This window comes from Plectrocnemia conspersa, unplaced genomic scaffold, assembly GCF_051122295.1.
Source record: "Plectrocnemia conspersa isolate PC_06_02 unplaced genomic scaffold, ASM5112229v1 ptg000010l, whole genome shotgun sequence".
In the NCBI taxonomy this organism is placed as follows: domain Eukaryota; kingdom Metazoa; phylum Arthropoda; class Insecta; order Trichoptera; family Polycentropodidae; genus Plectrocnemia; species Plectrocnemia conspersa.
In genome coordinates, this window is record NW_028277174.1 from 20,601,503 (window position 1) to 20,623,883 (window position 22,381).

General features: G+C 30.8%; 1 protein-coding gene and 1 long non-coding RNA gene across 2 annotated transcripts in view; one reads left to right on the forward strand and one right to left on the reverse strand.

Moving 5' to 3' along the window:
• The window catches only part of LOC148230939 (cyclic nucleotide-gated channel alpha-3), a 232,171-nt gene extending 210,122 nt beyond the window's left edge, over window positions 1-22,049 (reverse strand). Inside the window, exon 1 of the mRNA XM_088194402.1 lies at window positions 20,492-22,049. The gene's annotated coding sequence lies outside the window, so the exon portion shown is untranslated. The remainder of the gene's footprint in view (window positions 1-20,491) is intronic.
• The window catches only part of LOC148230935 (uncharacterized), a 565,745-nt gene that overhangs the window by 321,509 nt on the left and 221,855 nt on the right, over window positions 1-22,381 (forward strand). The gene's annotated exons all lie outside the window — the stretch shown is intronic.

Consider the following 22,381-nt stretch of genomic DNA (forward strand, 5'->3'; position numbering starts at 1 on the left):
GATCAAAATTTTGGCCCGGGATTGGAATCCCTAATTTCAAGTGATCTGCGATCAAAAAATATTTTCGTACCCCCTTCAAAATGTGTCAATATTTTATTAAATAAATTACATGTAGTGCAAGATAATTCACTTAATAAAAAATATAACATACTAAGCAATATCCTATTTTTAATGGCTAGTTTGTTGTTGCTTATTTATAATAGAGTCGTCACTAGCATTTCTGTGCAAAATTAAAGAAAATCCCAATTTACATGTAGGTGGTAGCAAATGGTAGAATATGTGATGCAGCTGTCGCAAGCTATGAATAAAAATCTTACCAAAATTGACGTTAATTTTCGTTATTTTCATTCGCTTGTATTTTATTGAATCGTTGTCGTGTATCAAATTTAGACCAAATAAAGTAGATGCATCCAGTATCCATCTCTAAAAATATTTTTCTGTTCTACACAACACAATCACTAACACTAAATGAGATCCAGTCATAATAGGTGTAACAAGACACTAGACTCGTAGAGCTTATATAAAAATCGTCTTTTGAAAATAAAGTTTTTCAAAACTTATTATTTCAAAAAACCTGGTTTTCAAAGTTTTACCAAAAAATTCAAATAAAAATAACGAATAATATATTTTTTTACTTAAATTACACCACAAAAAGTATTATAAAAAAAAAAGTAATTGATTAAACTAAATATAAAATTTGTTAAAAATTAAAAATAAATCAAATAAATTAGGTTGAAATTACCAAAATTAGTATTTTATAAATTTTATTTGTATTCTTTTTCTCTAAATTAGGGACGTCGTTTATGGGGGAACATATATTTGTCGCTCCTTAAATTTGGCCAAAAAATCATTTAATCAAATACTATGACTCTTAATGAAATAGAAATATTAAAAAATGTTAGATGACGTCCCAGATAATATATCAGAAATTCTCGGGTTATCCCTTAAACGACACTAAAATTCCAGCGAAAATTAAAAAAAAAATTTTAAACCAGTTAATTTTTCAAAACAAATTAACAGATTATTTACAATTTTTTATTGATTATCAAAGATTATTGTACTAGCTTCATTTTTTAGTAAATCTTTTTAAAAATAAATTTATTTTTGGAAAGAAATACTAACACGCGAAGAGAAATAACATGTATGAAATAACTTACATACTTATCAATTTATTAATGTTACAGTGAATATGTATTTTTCAGTAAAGTTACATTTTCCCCAGTAGATATATATTTCTATTAGCGAAAATATAATTTAACTTAAGGGTGCTTGTGAATTTATATGGTGCTTTAAAATGTCTCTGAAACTCAATTTGACAGTTGCGAAACTACATTTGCTGTTTAAACTAAACTTAATCTACACAAACTAACCAAAACCAACTTGACCTAAAAATAATTATAGTTTTATAACTTTCTTTGGGTAAAGTCCAAAATAATTATTAACTAAGCCAATTCATCTTTCAGCAACAAATAAATGCAGACAGACGTCGCATCTCGCATATTGCTCTATAGTTTAATAGCGTCTGGATATTACACTATGTTTTAAAAATATGATAACTATCTTGACCACTATGACTATGGACTTCTGATATGAGAGTATTAGTCAAAGTGTATTCAAACTAAATTTTGGTCAAAGGAGGGCGCAAAAACAATTATCACTTCTCAGAAATCAAAAATTCACGTCAAAAGCAATAAAATCGCGTCGGCGCCGTTGCGGTGGGAACGCGCGTTCTATCCATTAGCGTTTTTTCTGTTGCTACAATCAATAAAATTCTAATCAGAAGTAACAGAAATCAAAATAGAAAAGTGTATCATAGGCTCTAAGAGTACATATCTCAGTCTTTAATGTTAGATATCAATAGAGTTTAACTTTGCTTTTGGAAGCATAGTTATATATTAAAATTTCACTTAATATTATTTAAACCCAAAAAAATAAAATTAGATTGTGTTAAACATGAATTGATTAATTTTACATACGCCAATCTGTATTGTTGCAAAACCGATTGCGGTTGTGCGATCATTCAATAACCACAATTTACCAACAAGGGATTTTAATTATACGCATTGAAAATCCACATCGGGCGATTGTTTGATCACAATGACCGACATATGCCAAACACGCCTGGTATGAATTTGTCTGAAATGAATATTTCATAATGGCATGTATTAAACAATGCCGCTAATGAAGGATTTCTATTTGTTCTTGAACCGCTTTCATGGTGTCATCACGTCATTATACATACTCGTTAAACAGCGCCGACCACACACGATTCCATTCGCATTTCAAAAACCGCGAAGTGTCACCAAAAATATCATTAAACACTAATTACGTTGCATTATGTATATTTCAACTATTCATCGATGTTACCGTCTTAAATAGTATATATTTTTATAAGTTAATTTGGTACTGTCTTTCAAATCTTATATACTAAATTTAAACTTGACTGAATCGAAATAGATACATGCATTACTTACAACTGCACAATACAGTTTTCAGAGAAAATGATAATAAAACATACAAAGTGCACAAATTTACTAGCACAAAAAAATAATTAGTGTGTGCAATTTAATGTAATAAAATTGAATTATTAATTCGGGGAATAGTCGGGGCTTTTTTAAGATACAATTTAAAAAACAATTATCACTTCTCAGAAGTCAAAAATCCACATCAAAAGCCATAAAATCATGTCGGCGCCGTCGCAGTGGGAACGCTTGAAGTAAATGACAGTTTCTTAAAATTGTATTTTTAGGAACACCAGCATTTTTTTGGAAAATTAAATAAGTTTATTTATATATGTACACATAATGCCTGCATTCCAAACGCAATTGATAAAAAATATATTGTTAAAGTCAGTAAGGATATGTTTGAAAACTCTACATAGTTTGTCAATAGCTATATGGCAATCTTAAACCAAATATAAATCATTGAATATTGAATAACTATTAATATGTTTGAGTAAATTATTTACAATATCAGCATTAAACAATGCAGGGTGTATAATCATATTACATTAAGCATAAGTAGAAAATCAATAAAAAATAATATAATGCTTTTAAATTATAAAACTTTAACTAGATTTATCATTCTCCAGTTTAAGGCGTCAAATGAAAGCTAAAGTAAGTTTGATTGGCACGATGAAGGCGGATGGGCTAAAAATATACGAAAAGGTCTTATAAAACTTTTTCAGAAAATATACGATATTTCCAGCATCGATTTTTTTCAAATTCAAAACCCTTTCCCTCGTAAAGTCCAGTTTAAAGCTTCCAAATCAAACCCAACCCCCAAAAGGGTTGATACCCTCTCCGCCTTCTCGGCATGACACCGTATTGGGTAGGGGTTGCAGGGGGTGTTATTAGAGTACTTGACACGTCTAGGTCAAACATTTTTCAGCTGAAAAGCTTTTCGCCCGTGACGTTCACCCTTGTCACACGGCAGCAGACAAGCCAGCGTCTGGCTGAGGGTCGAATACTCCTTCTACAACTTTTTACGATTACACGTGTAAGGATGTGCGACAGGCGATGCTGCAATATTGATGGCAGCCTGTCCTCAAAGAAATTATATTCTAACACATCTCTCGCTCAAACTGACAGTTACCACTTACGGGTTTCGGTTGAAGCAATAATAAAAATGCGGGTTACAGTCAGGTTTAACGTTCGATTTACTACATATGTACAACTTTATTTTATGCATGAGATACTAAATCTACCCCGCCATTCGGATAAAACACACGTGCTTCTACGCTACAACGAAACGTCAAAAAGCAAGCATTATAAATTAACCCAAATATGTCTTTCTAAAAAAATAAATATAAAAAGCACGAGACAAAGAAACAAGAAGAATTTCATGTTCATCCACGACCCCAAAAACTGAATAATTTCAATAGTTTCAAAACATTGTATCGTACAACAGCAGATACATAGCGAAAATGCTATGTGGTTTCTCTTGAGAAAACCAACTTTCTAAAATTACATTTGGAAACTTGAAAGTATTATATCAATATAATAAAGGTTAGTACAAAGTCACTTGAACATTGAAAAATTATTAAATTTCTGTATTTTTTATTTATATTTTACATGCTGTTTACATATAATAAAGATTTTATATTTGAACATGAAAATGACTTATTTTTATCGCTTCAACTGACGATCTCCATAATGCATGCTAAGTACCTGGCTAATATTATTCAGCTCTAAAATATATCAAAGTTGATTGATAAACATTATCTTTTCAAATAAATCTGTAACAGTTAGATCAGATGAACGAGCTATCCCTGTTTCTTAATTAAATAAAACGACCTGAATGAGGTCTACTATTAAATTTTATGGGAGATCCATGACATTAGTTGTTGCGAATGCCAAACCAAACTCAATATCGCATTTTAATTTTTTTATAAAATAACAACGTAACGTAAAGTTAATTTTATTTTTTTATATTTTTAGTACCTCATAAGAAAATAATATAAAATGTAATCCAAGAAAAGTTTTTTAATTTTTTAAATAATAAGTGATTTCTGACCCACGTGAAGAAATAAATACATACTTCATTATATTAAAATATAAAAATAACTATATTAAAATGCACCCATTACCAACTCACTACCAATAGTTTATTATAATAAGTTTTGTCAAAGAAAGACTAGTCGCTTTTGTGTTTCAAGCTTATTATATAAAGTATATTGTAAACAGAACACCGATCAGTTGAGAGTAGCGTAATCTCTCTTCGAAGAAGGCTTGCTTATCCGATGAAAACAACGAGTCTATTTAAAGTGAGACAGATTTATCAGTTTGATCATACTCATGCATAAAATTAAATATATTAAAATCTTGTTAATAAACTAATTAATAAAATTCGCTCTACACAATATTTATCAAAATACACAATATTTATTACATATTAAAAAAAAAAATTTCCTAATTTAAAAACAATTTTTAATTCACTCGTGCTTTAAAATTGTTTAATTAAAATATCGTGTATGCTACATTTTACTGTATAGAAGCTTAAAACAGTTGACTGTCCTATTATAATATAAATATAATTTAATTTATGTTCTATTTACGAAATATTGTCTCAAAAATAAGGCAACTAAATGACAATGTATTTCGACGCGTTTTTAGAATTTATGTTGCCTTAAAAGTGCCATAGACATAAAGGTTGTTTCTTTTCAAATGCAAATATGTTTCGCAATAAAATGCATTTTATTGCGAAGCATATTTGCATTTTATTGCAATGCGTGTTTAATAAATCAATATTATTTTATAATAATAATTACTGTTTCGTATTAATAGCGTAGGTCTAGACTGGTAACCCAAAAGCCGCGATTTCGAGCCAGGAGCAGCAGACCTGATTTTTATTTATAAAAATGCGTTGTTATAAAAAAAAGAGTCTAGCTGCAAAGTGCCATATATTGATCATAATATACATAATAATGTATAAATAATTATATATTGTAGATATCACTTTTTACTTACTTGTAAGTATTCATTATATTTGACTTAACCTAGTTGCTATTGAATTATTCCATTCTAACGCAGTGAACCTGTCAGGTTAAAACGAAAGATTAAAAAAAGAATATTATTTAATTAACCAAAGTGTTTTTCTTTAAAACAATTCTAATTGTAGTAATTGTATTTAAAACCTTTCTTACATTAAAATGTATTATTTTTAAAACTCGTTAAGTCGTAAAATACAATTTTTATAATAATAAATAATATTGAATTATTTTATAACTATATAAATCCTATTACGCCATGAGTTATCTGAACGTGCAGCGAGAAATTCAACGTTTTTTTTAATAAAAAAATGAAAATTGAATGAGCAAAGATAAATTGTAAAATTAATTTTTAAAATTGTTTTTTTACTTAAATAAATTATTGAAAAATGTAATTTTAAGGTAATTGTAAATAGTAAGTATTATGAATTAATATTGTCCTAGCTTTTACTAATCACATAGTTTAATATCAAGTTTTAAAAAAAGTCGTACGTTCATGAGGCATTATAAAAAAAAAGAGTGTAATGTGTATGTATAATCTAATATTTAGATCCTTTTTCATGTGACGACGACGACGTAGAGCGATGGTACTACGCATGTTTTTTATCGATCACAAAGAACACACAAACAAGAGGTTAAGTGGTAAATTAAGGCGGATTTATCGTTTTAAAGAAACAGAATCGACCGTTCGACCAGATCAAACAGACACCCGAACTCCCAAGAGCTTAACCCGATCTTTATACGACATGGCATTTATACGTGACGCAGTACTACATTTATAACAGACGCGTAATCTTTAAAAAAATATATTAACCTATAAATATTTTGCTGCTTAAAGTTTGCTATTGCGATTTTTTTTAAAAATGCTTCGATCTTTGTATTCATTTTTTATGGTGTGTTGTGTGCGTTCCACACCATACCCTGTTGAAATATATTCCATACGAATCTTTGAAAAGGCTAAGTGAATAAGCAACACAAAGAGGAATATATGTTTGAAATATGGTACACACATTACAAATTATGCGGTACGATTGTTAAACCGCGCGCAGCGCAAACTGTGGCTACAATGAATAAATTTGGTTTAATTTCGCGCGCTTTCAAGCTGATTTTCTTTACGCTCTTATTCGCTGCGCGCTTTTCGGTTAATTATGCGTCATGTGTAATTCCGTCCATTTATCATCGTGGGTCGGTAGGTGCGTTGAAAGCACGACTAGCGTCAAAGGTCAGCGCGCGACACACAGCCTATTTGCTTTGCAAAGGGTTAATGTTTGCGCACTTGGGCCGCAGCGTGGCGATAGTGGACAGACCCAGTGGTTAATTATGGCCGAAGGGGTCTTGTTTGCGCGCGGCGCTCATCAAGAGTTATGTTTGGCAATTTTTGCACCGTCGCGTCGGCCAAAAGAGTTTTCGGCCCTGGCTCAGCTGGGCTGACCACACATTACAGTTCATGCGGGACCGTTATCTTTGAACCAGTCAGTTGTATCATTCACAACAAAATAAACGTACAAGCTGAAGAAATCATTACTTGTGTACAAAATTGTATGGTTTTTAACGACAATGGTTTGGCTATACAACATGCATTATAAATCGGCAGAGCACTACGAATTGCACAATAACCGACGACTTTCGAAAGCTGCTAATTACCATAAATTACCACAAAAAAAATATGTAATGAAAGTCTTGAAATAGCTAATGACTTGGTTAAATACAAAGGTATACCCATAAAATGCAATTATCGAACGATTATTATCAATTATCAATTATGCTTTGTAATTATCAAACGCTCACCTTAAAACAGAAGCGATAAACTCTCAATCTCTCTCATTCGTCCAAGCATCTAAGGAGATTTCCTATCTTAACATCCCGTCAGCAATACGACCTATTCCTTTCCTTCCAGAAACACTACAAAATATTTTAGATGATATCGAAACACTGCCCCAAACATACAGTGATGGCGATAGTAGTGATTCATATAAGTCCTAGTAAAAATATTTACTCAGAGACTTCTTAAGAAATCTGCAGAACTTTTAAGTTACAGATTGCAGGGGAAAAAATGCCACCTACTATGTTCTTTTATTGCTTTTGAAGTAGAGAAACGAATTTGTTCCTCTTTTCTCAAGAAGGTGATCTTGTTTTATGCAAAGATGTTCCCAGACTCATGGTAGCTTTCAACATTGAATACATTCCTGACGATTTGAGGCTTTTTATTGATTCGGCAAAAATAAGTCAGGTGGCAGTACTCATAGACAACGATAATAAATATACATCTTTTCCTGTGAGACATTCAGTTTATTTGAAAGAATGCTATAAAAGTCTTGAGTTGATTCTTAACAAACTTTCATATCCAGATCAAAAATGTACAATTTGTGGCGACATAAAAGTAATATCGATGATACATGGTAAGCAAAGTGGTAATACCAAATTCTTATGTTTTTTTTGTGACCAATTCCGTAGTTTGTCAGAGGCATAGTTGAAAGAAGGCAATTTTGTAAAACCCGATAAAAATTTCGAAACAAAATGAAAGAGGAGTGAAAAATATTTTAAATTATTGTAACCAGATTTCATGGAAATAAAAAAGAGTTAAACGACAAGTATGTTGTTGAAGATATATTAAAAAATTCAAGATCATGGGCTGTAACATCTTTAAAAGTACATTTCTTCCACTTACATCTGGACTGCTTTCCAAAAAATTTGAGTGTAGAAAGCGAGTACCAATGTTAAAAACTTTACCATTACATAAAAATGGAGATGCGATACCAAGAAAGATGGAGTGTGATCAATATCGTTGACTTATTATATATCTTAAAAATTCGAATGGCATTTTTCTCAAATAATAATTAGCATTAGTAATCGAAATATACACTATTGGAATTGACATATTTTTGCTAATTCATACACCATAATAATGAAAATTCCTGAATTCTTGAGTTGACAAAATCGCAAAATGCACTTTTAGCAATTTGATTATTGAAAGCCTGTAACAAATTGTCGAAATTCTTAAGCAAGTAATAATATGAAGGTTGTGACAATAAGTCATAGCTTAACTTGTTCAACTTTTAGGGGCTCAATCGTGCAATGTGTAATCACCCATTGTGGTACAAGAGAATTGAACCTTTTCAATTGATCAGATGTAGCAGTTTTTGCTGCATATTGTCGATTTCTTGCCAATAATTATTCATTATTCTTTATTATATTTATTAATCATTATTCTAAAATTATATTAGAACATACCGAGCGCAGACAAGCAAAATTTTGGTTTTATGAAATACTTGTCATAAATTATGCACTTCTTGTCAATAAATGAATCGGTTTTGTTGAGTAAAGGAAACGCAAAACAATTTCGTTTTTTTTTATTTAATTCATGTGGCACCCGTTTATCAAAATTATATAGTTGTTATAAACTATATGATCACTAGCGCTAGCTCTTGAATTATTATGCGCGGTTTTGATTCAATTAACACCTTAAGTTGAACTTAATAGTATCTATTCACACCATAATCATTCCTTAGTTATCAAGCAGTTTCAATTAAACCCAAGCAAATAAAATATATTTTTAAATGGTAATTTATTATTGATACAAAATCACCCATTAATCTTTATTTATAAAGCATGTTGGTAAATAATACAGAAAAAATCAATTGGAATTTTCACCTGTCTTTTTTAAGATTTTACGATACAAGAAAAATTACTTAAGGTACATTTCAAAGCTCTTTGCGGGCAACATTTTGCTAACCATTGATCTAAAACATAGTTTCCCAAACTATGTTTGATCAGGGTTCTCTTTTCTTAAGCATTTTTTACGACACCCTCTCTGAAAAAATATATATACATATACATATATATCTCAACTAACCTGTAACCAAAGCACTTTAGTTAAGTTAGATTAAGGCAATCAATAGTGTAAGGGCTTTTAGTGTGTGAAAGCCTCGCACTACCACAGATTTGATAATTCCATTAATTTGAGAAGAAAAATCTTAGTTCCTATACATATATCCAAATATAAGCTAGGTGATATCTCAATTAATAAGTACAATCCTATATTTTTTAATTTTGCTATAATATTTATAAATCTATATGTGTATATTTTTAATTTCTAAAAATAGTAGCAAATATTAAATAAAACAACTTGAAAGTTTAATTATAAAGCAATTAAATAAAATAATTAAACTATTTGCAGTCGATTTTTGTTAGTTAAAATAATTTAAATTACGTTTAACTACGTAAGATAAATAAAATAGAATAAATATTTTCTTGGCACAGGAATCCTAATTAAAATTTCCAATTCTGTTAATTAAGTATTTGAGAATAGGTCTTAATCCCAATCGGGATAATACTAAATAATAATAATAGTAAATATGTTATTTATACTAAGGATAGCCAAAGGTGACCAAAGGGCGCAGGAAAATATTATATAATACAAAACATTTATACCCCTGATTGATTGCTAATAAACATTAGATAAAATGCAAATGTTATTAATAAAAGTAAAAGTAAAATACTTTTCTCTCTAATCTAAATATGAATTAGATTAAATACCATTCGTTCCAAATTTAGCTAAATTGCAATCTAGGATTCTAAGCAAATATAGTAAATATTTAAATGTTAACGCAATTTTGTGCTAATCTCGAGTGACGCCGTTACATATCGCTTTAAATTAATATTTTGAAAGGATTTACAGGATTAACGATGAAAATAGAATTAAAGTAATGCGAATAACGATCATTTCCTAGGATTATAATTTTTCATCAACATAAATACGCAATAAAATATTGCTTACATCTGTCAGTCAAAAATAATTATTTTTCAAAATATTTTTTTTCTTGGGTATGGTTTAAAATTGTAAAGCAACAAATTTGACAGAAAAAGTATATTTAGTAAAAAATACCATACACCTTAAGTTCCGAAAGTCATCAGATCTACAAATAAGGCTTCTAGAGTAATAAAGGTGAACTATTTTCTTAATAAAAATCTTCAGACGAGTAACAATGTAAAAAGTTAATTCGGGAATATATTTAAAAGCTCAAAAAAAAGGGATGTGATGAAGATGTTTTTTCTTCATTACATCCTTGAAATGTATTTACGTCTTAAGAGGAACGGTCCAAATGGGCACTCCGGCGATCAGTAACCAAAGAGTCTAAGAACAATAGTATTATGCGCAGAGTAGAATGAATTGTTCATCGCGCGTCCTTTTCAAACAAACAGTAGTTTGTTCATCGGTACGTATGTGTGACTAACATATCGAGACGAATGTGGTATAAGGTGTTCCGTGCAATATTTCCAATGTGGTATAAGGTGTTCCGTGCAAATAATTGCGCAGGTGGTTGAAACCCCAAATAAAGCTATTTTCGTCTCACGTCACTCAATTTTCAAAAATCTTATTATGTTGTTAAAAATAAAAAATATAATAATAAATTGTAAAGGGGTTTTGCTAGCGGGTTTTTATAACATACGGTCAGAGTTATTTTCAATTTATCAGCCGTCCGAATAACTTGACTCGTCCCAGAGAATTATGGTCAGCCTAGGAATGGCATGCCCGGGGAAATTTACCGCCCGGGGCACGGTACACGCGCGTCTTTCACACACACACGCGACGCGAATTCAGACGTGACTAATTAGCAATTTTGTAACTTTTCATATTAGTGTTAACTTTTGGGGGGCGCACACCTCCGTCGCTCGTCACTCTTTAATTAAATTCATATGTTACGGGTGAGCGGTGAATTATTTTTTGGATGTGGCAGCGGTGGAGCAATTTGAAAAGGTTTATCTATGCATAAACGCAGGGTCAGAGTAGGGACTGTGATATTAAAAAAAAACATATTTTGAAGTATGTAATTTTTTTTAATAAGTAAAACTGTCAATTACTTCTGAAAAACCGGAACTAATACCAAACGACTAATAAAATGTCATTTGGAATTCATGGTGTGAGTCGTTGTCATAAGATGCAGAACGCTTATAAATAATCAAACATTAAAATTAAGTAAGTCAAAATCCAATAAAAATGCCTACAGTTTGTATGATAATGTATATTTATTTCACTGAAAAAACACAATTAGAAAAATCATGTTTTGATAATAACATTATCCAAATGTCCACCATCCGTTACTCGCATTCTTCGAATCTGGCACACTCTACGACACAAAGGGTGTGGGATGCTAGCTAACTCTTAACGAATATTCGCCTTAAGTTGGGTTATTGTGGCTGGTTTATTTAAGTAAACACAACTTTTATTTAGCCTTGAAACGGTCTCCTCGAACTTCTTAAGCCATAATTTAATTAAATTAACACTCGAATATTGATTTACACTGTGTAATCGGTAATGAGCTTGAAACAAGTGCCGAACAATCACATGTTGTTTTTGTAAAACTGTTTTACGCAATACACGTGTTGTTCCTCCGTGAAGCGATCCATTGCGACTAAATTTCCAATGTCCATACTCCCTCGCGCCTTTTTCGCGCGGTGCCCGCTCAGATTATAACATTAACATTTATGCAATTAATTAAAGTGTCATCTGCAAACAGATGTATTTTCAATTTTTCTATATTATTAATTATATCATTTTTATATATTATAAACAACAATGGTTCTTATTTGGACCCCTGTAGTAAATCGTGAGATATTATTTTATTTTTGAAATAAGCATAATTTATTTTAACTTTTTGCTTTCGCATGTTTGAATAAATGTTTGCTTGTTTTGTAATTAATAAAATATATATTACTGATTTATTATTTAAAGATTTTTATTTCAATCCATTATAGTATTTGGTAGTTGATGATTGTGTTTACCCCGTTGTAGCGCATTGGAATAACGCCTGACATGTTTTTATGGAATATTTACAATAAATATACATTTACCGTAAATTTAAAAGAAATTTTCGTTTATAACGTCTCCGAAGCGACGTTTAAATTCATAATAATCATCAGTTAAATTATAAATTTAGCTATTATGTTAAAACTAAAGGTGCTAATTTACAAAAAGTGGACGAATATACACCAAAAATCTATTATGCTACCGATAACGCGATTTGGGGAAAGTAAAAAATAAATAATAAGATACTATATATATATATATATATGTACATATAGACTTCTTAGGAGTTCTAACATAATTAAATTCACAAAGTCTAACAAATTTCATATCCTCTCGTAATTTATTTTTTAATCCAATGCTCAAACTGTCTGATGTTCATCGTACGTTTTTAATTGATGAAATATGGTTCGTGGTAACGAAGAGATTTTCATTTTTCCATTATGTAGTATATATAGATACATATAAATACTTCCAGATGTTATTATTATATAAGATTAATTTATTATTAATGTGTACTTTTTTGGCTTGATTTAATCAAATACATATAATTTGATACGTAATATATAGGTATATTGCACCAATACGAGAGAAAGCGTCAAATTAACGCGAGACCCGCATTCGCACCGATAGCAATAAATTCTTCGTTTCTATTGCCTTCTTAATTAATTTCGAAACAGCACTGTCAAGCCAGCCATAATTCGTCCCTATCTGACTAAATATCCTAAGGAATGCCCGGAAGTTGTTGGGAACCGTTTTCACTGGCGTCCGGTGTTTCCGGACAGTCAACCCCTATCCCGAATTAGTGCGAAGAAATTAATTCTCGCCCCTGCCGCACCACATACTATATTGTCTACACAAACATGCTACACACATCGCGTAAGTGTGTCGTTGACTCGATACGTGTGCATTGTTCCATGTATTGTTCCAGAACTAACTAAAAACACTCTCAGCGTTTGAATCTTGCGAGACAGAGCACTAACCTGGCAGACAGGGTGAAAGTTCAAAATTCTGAACGTTTCTGGTCATTCTACGCGATATGGGGAGAAGTGCCAAAATAAAAAATCTACGTGCACGTACGTGTTATATAATATATATGTATGTACTTGGGTTATTCAAAAAAATTCTGGACTTCTATTTTTCAAGACATGTGACCTGCCGTTAATCGCGTTATTCTGTTATAATTAGTTTTAGCGCTGTATCGGCTTGTTTACGAGTTAACTGTGCGTAACAGCGATTTTAGAGATGATCGAATTTCACAAGTAGCGTATCAACATCGCAACAACAAATGTTTCCGAGAATCGGTCGCAAACAAACCATAGACTTTAAAAACGCTACAAGCGTCATTTTTGTAATTTTGCAAAAGGCAAAAAGCGAATCTCTAAGTTGAAAATTTCGTAATAAAATACGTATTTCGTTTGCTTTATATTAGTGGGGTAGAGCATGCAGTAAATACAATTATTATCACTAGCTGAAGCTTTACAACTAAATAACAACGAGTCGGTCTGCAAGATGTCGTGTTGAGACCGATAAAGCAGCCGCTTCCCTCTTCATACATTTATTAAGGGCCTGACATTTAGAGGATTTAACACGATAATTGCTTTTAAAAATAAAATCACAGCTGTTCGAAGACAATAAAGTGAAAATTAAAAAATATATATATAAAATATATTAAAATAATGCTCGGTTACTTTTTGAACGGTTTATGTATTATATATATATATGTATGTACGTACGCGGTGGCACGCTTTAATGTCAATTTCACAATAAATCATCCCGTGTCCTTTTTTATTTACCGTAATGCGGAAACTTGTACACACAAACAACGGTATACGCGAAAAGGATACCTTTTGTCGCCGCCCCATAAATCGCACCCCCTGCATACCCACTAAAAGCTATCGAGTATCATCTCGAGAATAAGTTATGATAACTTTAAATTATACCTTCGTTTATTATCCAATATATTGTTTTATCTGAAGATAAAATTTACATCGACATTTCATACTTTATATATATATACCCATCGTTATCTATATTTCTCTTATCTGCCAAAAACAAGAGCAAAAGCGGAGCACATAACTGATCATCTATTGTCAAAAATACCATTCGAAATATTGAATACGACATGATTACTGTGTGTTTACGATCATTTAAAAATATGAATACTCAACGTACGTGCTAGAGCAAGGGCGAATAATATTAAATAAATATAGAATATATCGATTTGGTTTTAGTTTCGATCCACTTAAGCATAGATGATGTTTTTTTCTTGACATAAAATTGATCATGATAAAGGCGTTCATCATTCAAGGCAATTCCTATCACATTAAGCGACAGTCCTCATGATTAATTTATTTTTATGGCAAAGGCAAAATCAAATGCAAATTTTGAACCGCTTGAAGCGATAAACGATTTTGTAAATAGACATATTCTCGCCTTTGAATGCGCCAACCGAGTTCCATTGCATAATTTTGTGAGATTCAACTTTCTTAGCACTATAAAAAAGTTTCTGCTATGGAAATGCACTTGGATTTAGGAAATTTAATAACTATTTGCTTCTACTTCGTCTATTCAATTTTCATTCGAGTAAAATTATATATGCGTCAACTGATATTTTTAACCTGACTTTGAAACTTGTTTAATCAACTTTTACATTCATTATTGTAAGAATTACTCGTTTATAACTTAGGTAATTATCCAAAATATATTTTAGAAAAAACACAAAGAATGAAATATTTATTTATTTAATATAAATCTTTCATTGCAACATTAAAATTTTTAGCCCAACACATTACAACTAGGTAAACAAAATTGACATATATTTAAATAGTCAGACACCAGACTTAAATCAAATCTGTATATCAGTGACATTTAGTTTATTAATTATAAACTATTTTTACAGCTTAAGGTGAATAGTCACTATGCACGACCTCGCTCGATTTTATTTTAATTATTAATCATAAGTGAGATTAGAAAAAATTAGGAGACCCTAATCTGTAATAATCGATCGTAATTATATTTATACAATAATGAATAATTCTGATCTTTAAAAAAATATTAGCGATTTACGTTCTGTATGATACGCCAGTTCGTAGCGTCCTCAAATATGGCTTTATTATCTGGAATTCCAGAGTAGCGAAATAGTCCTTGTTATAGAAAATTTAAAGACAATTTTTCAATAATCTCTACAAGAAAAAAGTAAAGGTCGTATCTATATTTGTATCCTAGTGCCATTTGCTATAAGCTTTGGAATACAATTAATTGTAATCTCTTTATTACATGTCGTGCTAACAATCCGTATATGCTAGAGTGCCATAGAGCAGTGGTCGTAAAATACGGCCCGCGGGCGAAATCCAGGCCGTTGCCTATTTTAATCCAGCTCGCGATTTGGTTTAACATTTTCAAAATATTTAAAATTTTAAAGTATACGATATAACAGAACGGTTAGCCATCGAGTTAAAAATTACGAAGTATGACCGTATGCGGTTCACCTATTGCTTCGCATTTAATTCGAACTTTGACGCTATGCAGTTACAATTCAACAGCGTCTTCAGTGCTCCATATAACGCTTTTTGCAATATTTCCTTCTCATTTTATTACCCGTGGGTATTCATTATGTCACTATCAAAAATTATTTTAAAGTAAAAGTTTTGTAATCAAATTAGATGACAATACATTATTTTATTGTGCATTGCTCTCGACTCAATATTCACAACTCGCAGAAATGCAACGATTAATAAAGCTGAAAAGCTTAAAACGAAATTTTTCATTACAACGCATTAAAACGCATGTAAAAATATAAAACAGGTTAAGGCTTATTTAAAAGTGGTGTAAGGAGGTTTATTCTTTGTATTATTCACTAGCAGGTACTTTATGTAAACCATCTCAATGTATCATGTGGTATTGAACCAGTTGTGTCAGCGGTCAACTTCATTTGCTCTCGTGAGCTCTACCGTTTAGTTCCGAAATATAAATAAATAAATATGGTCATTAATAATAAAATACTAAAAATATAAATTAAAAAACACAAGAGTCTATATGGGATTCGAACTCGTGTTTTTGAGATATTAATCACTGACTTTTTAGTACATCGTGCTGATATGTAAAAGTTATAGCAAATTTTGCTTAACAGCTGCCTAATCTAAACGAAGCAGTATAGTTATTACAAGTAATGTAACAATGGTAAATGTGGTCGCGATTACGGCACTCTGTGTTTTTTCGTTCAAAAATACGATGACTCAGCGTACATGCTTGAGCGTGTGCGATTATACGAAGCAATAAACGTCTCATCACTTCCTACATTTATTAATATAAACTTTGAAAATGTTTTTTCTACCCATTCATTGTTCGATCCCGTTTTTCTTCGAGGCGTTACTCGTCTAAATGGAAAAATGCTTTTGCCTCACATATTTTATGATATTCGATTAACTAGCAAAGTTACTACTAATTTAGAAAATGATAATATTAGTATTTTCCATTATGGTGAATATAAATAGAGAGCTAATAGGCTAATAGGCTAAGAAAAACATTATCGGAAAAATCGATCTAAAACAAAAAATGTACGATGTAATAAAATGGTTAATAGAAGAAAAATATAGATTCATACAGCATCCTTGCAAACTATTAGGAGAGGAAAACTATTTTTGGGTCATTCAAATTTATTTTTTTATTATACAGTAGATTGCCGTTTGTCGGAATCGAAAGTTTGAATGGATAGGGGCGCCCTTGTGTACATACATACATTGTGTTTATATTTTTCACATACACCTACAACATAAATAAGAAAACCTTTTAACCGCGCGCCTGAAAATATGAAAAGTTCTTTGTCGTCAATGGAGAAAAAATGTTTGAATTGTGTCGATATAAAAAGGAAATGTGGTTGTCAGCATCGTTTGGCAGGTATGTTGGCTAGATACAACAACAACCGCAAGACTGACAATGCCTGGAAAGAGACGTTCCCTCGTTGTCAACCCTTATATCCTACGAGAAGACAACAAAGGGCAAATCTACACGAACTTCCAAAACATAACACACTGCCAAATTAAATTTTTAGCAAAGAGACAAATTAAAAAGGGCGACTGCAGAGCTTATTCACACTTATATATATGTGTGTTACAAAATTCGTCTATTCCGTATATATGATAGCAAACAAAGCCTTGATTGACATCGGTAACGCTTAGTAATTGACGTTTAAAGTAACATTTGACATGTTTAATAAAACGTTTTTAAAACACATACAAATTGCAGAGATTGACAACATAAAGAGGCCCCATAATATCTATGATATAAGCTTACATATTTTGCGAAAAATAGTATTTTTTTTTGAATGATCTTAATTTTTAAAATAATTGGTATTGCATTAAGAATGTCAAGTTATTTATTGGTTTTTAATCAATATTATTAATTGCACAGTGCAGCGAAAAAAGTGTATTTACTTAAAAGTTAATAACACATTTTTTTTTAATAGAGACTCAGAGAATCGATATCAAAAATAAAAGAAAATATATAACGGTTATATTTGTTAAAAATAAAGTAGATGTTGAAGGATGTACAATATAAAATATATTGTATTATAGGAAATCTTCAGGTAATAAAAATAATTTTCCCGTTTAGTATCTACAGCCAATAAGCAGCCAAATAATTCAGCAGAGTAAAACTATTACTTCTAAATGCAAAAATTATACAAAAGGCAAAATTAAACATGTCGGATTTCCTACAGCTTATCATGCCAAATTTTCATTGTAATTTTAAACTTTTCTAACATCAGGAAATAGCAATTCTATCTAATAACAAATAATTTCACAATAACAAAACATGTTCAAAACTATTACAATTATTTTAATAAAAACTATATATTCTATATATATTGTTTTTATCTTATTTTACAATGGTAAAAATATGAGTGAGAATTTTATTAATGTAGAAAAACTAATAACAGAAAATATAAATAATAAAATTATCAACCAGCTCGATAGACCAGTTGTATAAGCTTGTAACTAATACCCGGAGCACATTGATTCAATAGCAATATGAATCCTAGTGTTTCCTATATTTTTTTAATCTCGCGTACGAATAATTAAAATGAAATTGAGCATTGTGACATTTATTGTTCTAATAGTTATTAATAATTATTAAAATAAATGTGACCTAATTTACAGACTGATTTCAGTTTGCTGTCTTACTACCTAACGTAGTAGTCGCTGATTGTGTTTACTTGCAATAAATAAAACATAAAAAATAGTTCAATGCAATTCTATTGAAATACAAAAACATGTTATAACCTATCACAATTCATTAAATAAAAACAACGTATTTTAATACTGTAAATATGTTTTCATATTTATTTAATATTCTTTAAACAACAAACTAACGACACATTTTTATATTACATAGATGATAATATTAAAGAAGCTGTAATTGTATAATTTAAATAATGAATTAAGTATAATAGAAATACGGTTAAAAAATAATGTAAATCTATTGAAATATAAAAATATGTTGAGAACTATTACAAATATGTTTTCATATTTATTTTTATTTTCTTTGACCAGCAAATTAAATTAAAATTTTGACATAAGTTACCTCTATAAATGAAAGTGGAATAAGTCATTGAAAGTAGCAAAAATAATAATATTTTATACCATTATCGCAATATTCCAAAAATACAAAAAATATTTTTGCTATATTGCTAAGAATCATATTTAAATCAAATTTTTGTATATATTTTAATAACCAGACCAGTTTTTAATGAATTATAATTTCAAATAATCTTCCGTTGCAACGTGACAGATGTTAGTCCAATACGTTACAACGGTGTAAACACAATCAACAACCACTAAGTAATGAAACACCATACTGAAATTAGTGACATTTATTATTTATAAACTAGTATTACAGTTTACAATCAATATATATTACTATGCATGACATAGCTCAATTTTATTTAAATTATTCATCATCATTATGGTCGTTTAAAAAATGATTGTATAATAATCATAACTCCATTTTCACAGACACTAAAAAAGTTCAAATGAGATTTGAATCCAAGTTTTTCTGATCAAATATTTTATTTTATGTATATGTTTTCAATTTTGAATTCATTATATATAAATACAAAATCATAGAGTATTTGATTTTGTATTATTGAATAACAAAGGAATCGACCTTTAAGCTTGCATGTTTAGTGAAGTCGACTATAATATTCAATACTATACAAATTTAGACGTATATGTACATATATGACTATACATATGTTTGAATGTGATCCAATCCGGACCGCCATACATTTTTAAATACTATTACTATTATTATTTTATTTTAGTTTTCATTATGCTTTTATCATTAGTAAAAACTGTTCTTTTTATCTCTGGTTAAGTATTTCAGCAATTTTAATAAATACTATTATTTTTTTATTTTAGTTTTCATTGTGCTCCCTGGTGTATTTTAATTACATTGCTCGATATAATCATATCGAGTGATAAAAAATACTGTGACTTTCAGTTCGTAAATGATCGTGATTAAAACAATTTGACTATTTTTAGTTTTGTGTCTCTATTAACCTTTAATGTAACGCGTTATCGCTTCACATTTCACTCGATAGATTATCATTATTTCCTTACTTAATTCAGTCGGCTGATTTGAGCAAGGAAAATTGAGATCGCAGTACAGTTATTTTAAGGGCGAGTTGAATTACAATAATAAGAACAATTTTTACTAAAAAAAAAATACAATTACCCATATTTTATATTGAAACAAAATGGTATTATTGCAGTGTTTTCGCGTATTTGTATGTATTAAATACTGAAGAATAATTGAGAGTAAAATAAAGTAAAAATATCATAAAACTGACAAAGCTATTCGTTAGCTTGTTCATCTGTTTTGAGAAACATATGATCACTTTGAGCTGTGTGAAAGCATATTGCTGACATACAAACTAATATTTTGTTCGAGTATGTATACGTATATATTTATGTTAAAGTGCATAATTTGCCAAACTTTTATAAATAAAATTAAAGTATTTTTTGAAAATAGCATACGATAAATTTGAACGATAGGGATGGTAAATTGCGGTATAATATTTGAATAATTAAAACGTTATGTTAATTTTGAGTCACCCCGACTCTTTGACATTGAATCGGTTGACCATCGAGCTCATCCAAAAAAATAGGGCGAACGATCATAAAGGAAAAGACACATACCTCCTTCAGCTAGAGAGCACAGCATCGCGCCAGGAGCCCTAGCGTCGTCCCATCCCGACGATCGTCCCGGGAGTCACACGTTACCATGGGAGCCGGTGTCGGGTCGCACCTGTAGAAAGTCGCACACACACGCCATGTCGAGGAGACCTCCGTTACTCTGAGGGCACACGCACACCAACAACACACTACAGGATCGGTTCACTCGCGGCTCGAATAGTCGAGTCGAGTCCCCTGCGAGCGCAGGCTGCTGTAGCGACTGGAGGCCGCGCTGGGCCCTATTCCGGCGGAAGTGGTCCCCTCGCGGCGGCTAACGGCACCGCACTGTCCCTCTTGGCGAGGAGAGGGATCGTCTGGAGATGCGAGGGATGGCGGAGGCTGAAGCGGGAGGCTGCGGCGCGGGGGCGCCGGCCGACGCCTGCGCCCTAAGGCCCCCGGGCCCGGAGTCGGCGTCCGCTCCGCTTTTACACACACGCACGCCGCCACGCAAATTATATAATGTATACGAATAGACAACGCGATGAGAACCATTCCGCGATCGCGTTCACGAAAACTTTTAACGGTCGACTTTTCCACTTATCGTTCCGTTTTACTAAAAATAATGTAAAAAATATATTTCGCGAGACAATGCTAGGTGTGCCGCGGCGCAATCGGTTCACTCGTTCGTACATTTAGAAATTGTTGCAATAAGCCCACAATTTAAATCTACACTAAAAATATACACGAAAAAATAAAACAAGTGAATAATATATAAAATTTGACCAAGTGGTATGCATTTGTTCAGGGGCAACCAAAAAAATGCATGAATCTTAATGAAACAAATATATTTAAAAAACGGCGAAATGATTCGAAAAATTCACAACATAATTTTTAACATAAAAAAGGAAAGAGTACTGATGAATTATATGTATACATAATTAAAGAATCTTATGAAATATTAGGAACTAAATTACATTATTTAGTGAATAAAAAACTCTCCGAAGTAGAAGTACTTGATAATTTGAAGATTGCTACTATGATACCTAACCTAAAATAAAAAAGAATAAAAAGGTTGAGGAAATAAAACCAATTAACATTTTGCCTTGTATAATATATAAAAGGTGATAAAAGAAGTAGTAACCAAACAGTTAAAGGATTTCATGATTTCAATAAAACATCATATGAGAACAAGAATCGCGATTCAGAGAAAAAGATTCCACTGAGACTGCATAGCAAGTAGTTATAAATGATTGGTTGTTAGCTAATGATACAAACAAAATCATTGGAGCAGTTTTCTTGGATTTCAAGAGAGCTTTCGAAACAATATACAAAAGAATAATGTTGAATATCAGTATAAGTGAAACAATTTTAAGATGGTTTGATAATTACTTAAAAGAAAGAAAGCAAAAAGTCAAAATAAGCGTATTTCAAAGAGAAAAAATATCTCACGGTGTACCACAGGGGTCTAAATTGGGACCATTGCTGTTTATTTTATACTAGCGAACTCGGCAATACTTCGCTATTGCTAAATTTGACTATATATGTATATGAATTTAATAAATACAATTAGATATTTTACTAAAACCATCTGGATATTTTACTAAAACAATAAAATGTACAATATCAATTCAATATTAATTTCATTTAAATTAAAAAACTGAAATTAATGAATTATTTCTCTTCATAGGATGTTTTTGGTAATTCCATTTGGCGCTTATACGAAAGCATGCAACTTATAATTGACCATGAGAAAAACATAGATTCTCCAAATTCAATCCACATACTTGGAACAATTGATCTTGTGATTTTTTTATCGTTATTATAAAAGCCAGTTTAATTGAAAATTGCAATTGTTTTAATAAGAATGGCATATATGTTGGAATCATTGAAATGCATAGTAGCAGCACATTTTTT